Source organism: Myotis lucifugus, unplaced genomic scaffold, assembly GCF_000147115.1.
Source record: "Myotis lucifugus unplaced genomic scaffold, Myoluc2.0 scaffold_331, whole genome shotgun sequence".
Classification (NCBI taxonomy): Eukaryota; Metazoa; Chordata; class Mammalia; order Chiroptera; family Vespertilionidae; genus Myotis; species Myotis lucifugus.
Window position 1 is genome coordinate 35,904 of NW_005871379.1, and position 5,666 is coordinate 41,569.

The following is a 5,666-nucleotide window of genomic DNA, read 5'->3' on the forward strand; positions in this document are numbered from 1 at the left end:
CTGTAAGAGGAGAAAAAAAATTCAAGCCCAACAGAGAAACATTCGCTACAACTTGAAACTTCGGGCCGACCCGGGAAGGGGCCGAAAAGGGCTGAAGACGAGAGGGCGGAGCGGCGAGAGGGCGGAGCGGGGGCCGGGCCGGGGCGGGCGGAGGCGCTGGGGCGCGTGCTCGGGTCTCCCCAGCGGCGCGGGGCGAGAGGGGCGCGCGCTCGGGATGCGCTCTCGGGGCCGGGGGTGGCCCGGGCTGTGGCTCGGGTCCTGCCCGTCTTCCCGCGCGGGCACCGGAGGCCGGTTTGGGGCCCGTCAGCCCGCCTCCGGGAAGATCGAGGCGCGGCCAGTGAGGGGGCGGAAGCGCCCGCGCGGGGCGGGCCAGACAGCGGCCGCAGGCCTTGGCGCCTCCATCTTGGAGCGCGCGGCCGGCCCTGCGCCGCCTTTGGGCGCGGACTTGGGGCCACGCAGGTGAGGCCGGAAGCGGACGGGAGCCGCGCGCCGCCGGCCGGCCCCGCGTGGACGCACCTGGCCCCGAGTTCCGGGCATCGGGACCGCGGGTCCCGGAAGCGGGCCGCGCGCGCGCACACTTCCGGCTGGAGAGATGGGCGGGGCGCCCCCTCCGCCAAGGGCCCCCCGCTGGCCCTGTCCCCAGGAGGGACTGCCCGTCCTCCACAAACCCCCTCCTGCGGCGTCCGGCCCAGAAGAGGAACGGCTTCTTGTTGGCTCTTCCTGTAGTTACATCCCAGAAGTTTCCCTTCAAACCCTGCTCTCACTTTCATGGAAGCCTGTCACCAGGACTTAGGGTCCTGGGGCTGCATCCTCGACAAAGGGGAAGCGCTCGCTGGGCTGGCGTCATTGAATGTTTCTGAATTGAACGGGTGTGCCACCTCTGCCTGCCCCTTTTCAATTTCCATAAAGGTCCGAAATAAAGAAATAGCATTTATTTATTTGCATGCTTTGCAAAAAACAATTTTTTATTGCTCTTTGTCGTTATGAAGCTGGATGCTGATGAACACCTGTTTCCTCACAGCAGCTCCATCCACCCGGGGACTTGTAGCAGGTGATGAGGTTGGGAGTGGGCGGCAAGGACCAGACGGGACAGCACTGGACAGACTCCGAGGGCCCTGGGCCTTGTCTGGGCTCCGCCACTGTAGAGCCAAGATGAGGAATTTCAACTCTGGTCTCTTTCTTCAGCGGCCAAGCGAGGGATCTGCATTCTATGGTCAGAATACCAGGGCGGATCTCTGTGACATCCAGGCAACTGAAATAAGAGTGCGGACTCCCCTGGCACCTGTCCTGTGGCTGGGCAGTGCTTACTGCCCCATGAATGCCCCCCGCCCCCTTTTTTCCATTTTGAACTGACACTTAGGGAGTATGCCTGTAAGAATCAGTCTCAAGTGTATGGTGACTGTGGTGGCCATGTGAATTCTCACAGACTGATTAAATTGCACAGAACTGAATACACACACACAGGAATGCATGTAAACTGGGGGAATCTGAATAACTTGGTGGGTTGTGTCATTGCATCAATCTATACTAATAATAGCCTTGGTCGGTGATGGCGAACCTTTTGAGCTCGGCGTGTCAGCATTTTGAAAAACCCTAACTTAACTCTGGTGCCGTGTCACATATAGTAATTTTTTGATATTTGCAACCATAGTAAAACAAAGACTTATTTTTTTATATTTATTTTATATATTTAAATGCCATTTAACAAAGAAAAATCAACCAAAAAAATGAGTTCGAGTGTCACCTCTGACACGCGTGTCATAGGTTTGCCATCACTGGCCTAGGTGGCACCAAAGATGGCTGTGCACACAGCCGAGGCTGAGCGGTGAGGCCTGGGGACCCCCCAGGTCTGTCTTCGCTGAGGAGGCAGGTCCAGGCAGAGGAGGTGGGTCCAGGCAATCAGGCTGGCAGGCAGAAGGGTTAGGGGCAATCAGGCAGGCAGGTGAGCGGTTAGGTCCCAGATTGTGAGAGGGTGCAGGCTGGGCTGAGGGACACCCCCCACCCCCATCCCGTGCACGAATTTTATGCACCAGGCCTCTAGTGTTTATATATTGTGCTATAATTTTGCAAGATGTTACCACTGGGAGAAGCAGGATCCAGGGTGCAAAGGATGTCCCTGTGTTCTTTCTTACAACTACATGTGAATCTATAATTAACTCCAAATAACAAGTAAGAGGAGACGATAAGCCAAAAAATAAAGGACCACATCCATGCACCTAGAATTTTTGCAAGTCCCCCTGTCCCAAAATAGCCACCCGCCCCACCTCCCGCAAGGTGGTATTGGCTTAAATTTCAGGGCTGAAATTCAGGCCACTAGATTCGTTAAAGCAGGGACAATGATTTCATCGTCTCCGTCAATTCCAACGAAAGTGGTCTTTAACACTTTATGTTCATTGTGTAATCATGATGAGGTTACCCCCTGTCACTTGGAAGGGTTGTGCTGTTCATTTCTTGAACTTAGGCGCAAATGGACATGCATCCTTACTTAACACCATTTTGAGTTGTTTTGTTTTGTTTTTTAATCCTCACTTGTCCGAGGATTTTTTTTTAATCGATTTTTTAGAGAGTGAAAAGGGAGAGAGAGAAAGAAACATCCACGTGAAAGATCATTTGAATATTTATAAGGCTGCTGTCCACATTGAAGAAGAGGCTCCCACACCTGAGACTCTTGCATGCCTAGAAGTGGTTGGTGCTCATAGGCGTGAAAGGCCACGGCCAGCGTGGCTTTCGGGTTCAAAGGCTTGGAGAAAGAGCTGACGCGCAAGTTGACACACAAGACAAATATTAATTTTGAAATTATGGGGAAGCCAGGGAAAAACTCGACTGTAGTAGTCAAGTTACACTGAGTCTCCGTTCCCGCCTGCTTTTATTAACTAGAATACACAATTGCCTTTTAGGAATGCTCACAGACATATCAATGGTAATGTTTAGTAAACAGTAAGATTATCAGGTTTGGGGGGAGTTTGCTTTAGGCCACTGAGTCAGCAGTAGGTAATAAAATGTAAATATTCACCCTGTAAATATCAAAGGAGTCCTGGTCAGCCTTCTGCCAGACTCCTTACATTTATATTAATTGCTGTTGATCTTGGTTTCCAGCACATAGGGTTCTCTCTGCCCGTTCAGAAGACTGCATACCCACCATCCTGTCTTCTGAGCAATAAAACTGAATGTCCCAGGAGCGGGAAGCCCTACCGACCCAGTGTGCCCCTGCTTGCGTTGTGTTTAGAAAACAAAGCCGTCACCTGTAGAAGTCTATGCTGCTTCTATGTTATACTAAACCCTTCCAGACAGGCACAAGGTTGGTAAATTTAGGTGATGCCTTTTAGTCACAAGATTTTCACAAGGTGTTTGATGAGGTCTAGTGATGACACAATGGACAGGATGCACAAGTCTAGGTGTGACTGAAGCACAGGTGGCTGTGCTGACCTGTAGACTCCAAATGTCAATGACAGGACTTGCGTGGCTCTGAGAGGCGGGCAGCTATCTCACAGCAGGCCACACCGGACTTGGTCCAGTCCCTGCAGCGGCGAGCACTGAAGTCTAGAGAGAATGAGCAATCTGCCAACAGTGACTCCAAACCCACGGGCCCCCAGGCACTGACCACTGTACCACCTGCCTCCAGGCAGCCCCTGCAGCCCAGGATTCTCAGGGTCCGTGTTGAGCATAAGGTGGCATACATACCTTGAAGACCTTTTCCCTGGGGCCTTTAGATTCAATCAAAATTGTTTATGCCCTGGCCGCCAGTGCGCTCAGTGGTTAGAGCGTCAGCCTGCACACTGAAGGGTCACAGGTTTGATTCCGGGTCAAGGGAATGTACCTGGGTTGCAGGTTTGGGTTGTAGGTTCATCCCCAGCCTGGTCAGGGTAGGTCAGGAGGCAACTAGTCGATGTTTCTCCCCTCGCCCCAGCTCTCACTCTGTCTCCCTCCATCCCTGTAAAACCACATGTACCTCAGAAGGTTACGGAGGAGTAAACGCGAAGATAATGTGGGTAATGGTCGAGAATGGTACTGGGCACGTGGAAGGCTCTCGTAGCTGTGAGCAGAGATTAAACCCAGGGTGCGGGGTGCACACCAGTGATGAGGAGACAGGACCTAAGTGACAGAGAGAAGCAGGAGGGAGGGGCAGGGCGAGTCCCGGTGCCTTGGCTGCAGGTCCAGGAAGCATTTGTTCCTCACCAAGTTCATGGTCTACTTCCATCAGATCCCCCTCAGGTGGAAACCTGCTTGCTTTTTTAAAAAAACAGCTTCATATAGTCTGCCTATTTAAATGTATAAGATCAGCCTGGCCGGTATGGCTCAGTGGTTGAGCGTCGACCTATGAACCAGGAGGTCACAGTTCGATTCCTGGTCAGGGCACATTCCTGAGTTGAAGACTTGATCCCCAGTGTGGTATGTGCAGAAGGCAGCTGATCAATGAGTCTTTCTCATCATTGATGTTTCTCTCTCCCTCTCCCTTCCTCTCTGAAATCAAGAAAAGTATATTTTAATAAATAAATAAAAACAGTTCCTGAACTAGTAAAATCCACATAAAACCTGGAGTTTAATTAGCAGGCCTGTACCACTGCTCATTTCTTCATGTGACAAAGGTCACCAGGGTCATGCAGGATGTTAACTTTGGGGGAAGCTGGGTATACATACGTCTACTGAAACTTTCTACACTATATTTGCAAATCTTATGTAAATGTGAAATTATTTCAAAGTAAGGTTTTAAGTATTCATATTCCCATGAGTCTGTGAGACAGTACCTGGGAGGTGGTGAGGAGAGCATGGCAGTATCTTGCTTGGCTTCACACTCCCCCGGCTCTGCTCAAGGGCTCACACCTGCCTCAGCCCCTTCCCTGTCCCTCAATATTCGTCAGTCCTGAACATCGTGTGCACGACCTCTCTTCTTCACAGGGGCCTCGTTACTGAAAGGGAAACGAGGCGTCTACACGGAGACAGAGGGGGTGCGGGAGCCACGATCAAGACCCGATTCTTCAACATCATGCTGATTGTCGTTACCTGGTAGCCTTCCTTCTGTTCTTTGACATTGTCACTGTGCCAATTGGCTTGTCCATGTGGGACCTGAAAGTTCCAAAGGGAGGAGTCTTTTTCTCTCTCAAGAAAAACGATTTTAAATATAATGTTACATGCAATAAACACCCATTATTCAAGAAATATGATTTTGCCCTAACCGGTTTGGCTCAGTGGATAGAGTGTCGGCCTGCAGACTGAAAGGTCCCAAGTTTGATTCCGGTCAAGGGCATGTACCTTGGTTGCAGGCACATCCCCAGCAGGAGGTGTGCAGGAGGCAGCTGATCGATGTTTCTCTCTCATTGACGTTTCTAACTCTCTATTCCTCTCCCTTTCTCTCTGTAAAAAAATAATAAAATATATTTTTTTAAAAAAGAAAAATGATCTTACATATAATATTACATGCAATAAACATTAATATTTCAAGAATAAAAGGATTTTAAGTATAATAATATTACCAAAACTGTACTAACATAGTATGATGTCACAAAAGTTGTAGGAAATATTAAAAATCTGCAAATAACAGTATTGCTTCTATTATATTCTAGAATTCCCCCCCCACTCTATTTTTTGTTCATTATTTTATGTTGTTCATTATATTCCACAAATGTGTGAGATCATGTGATATTTCTCTTTCTCCGACTGGCTTATTT

At 49.8% G+C, this 5,666-nt stretch overlaps 1 long non-coding RNA gene across 1 annotated transcript; it reads left to right on the forward strand.

Annotated features, from left to right (window-relative positions):
• Nucleotides 1-253: 253 nt before the first annotated feature.
• On the forward strand, nt 254-5,139 carry LOC111828327. The gene is made up of 3 exons (XR_002832163.1): nt 254-1,213; nt 3,097-3,298; nt 4,897-5,139. It is a non-coding gene; the product is annotated as an uncharacterized LOC111828327 (long non-coding RNA).
• Nucleotides 5,140-5,666: the final 527 nt, after the last annotated feature.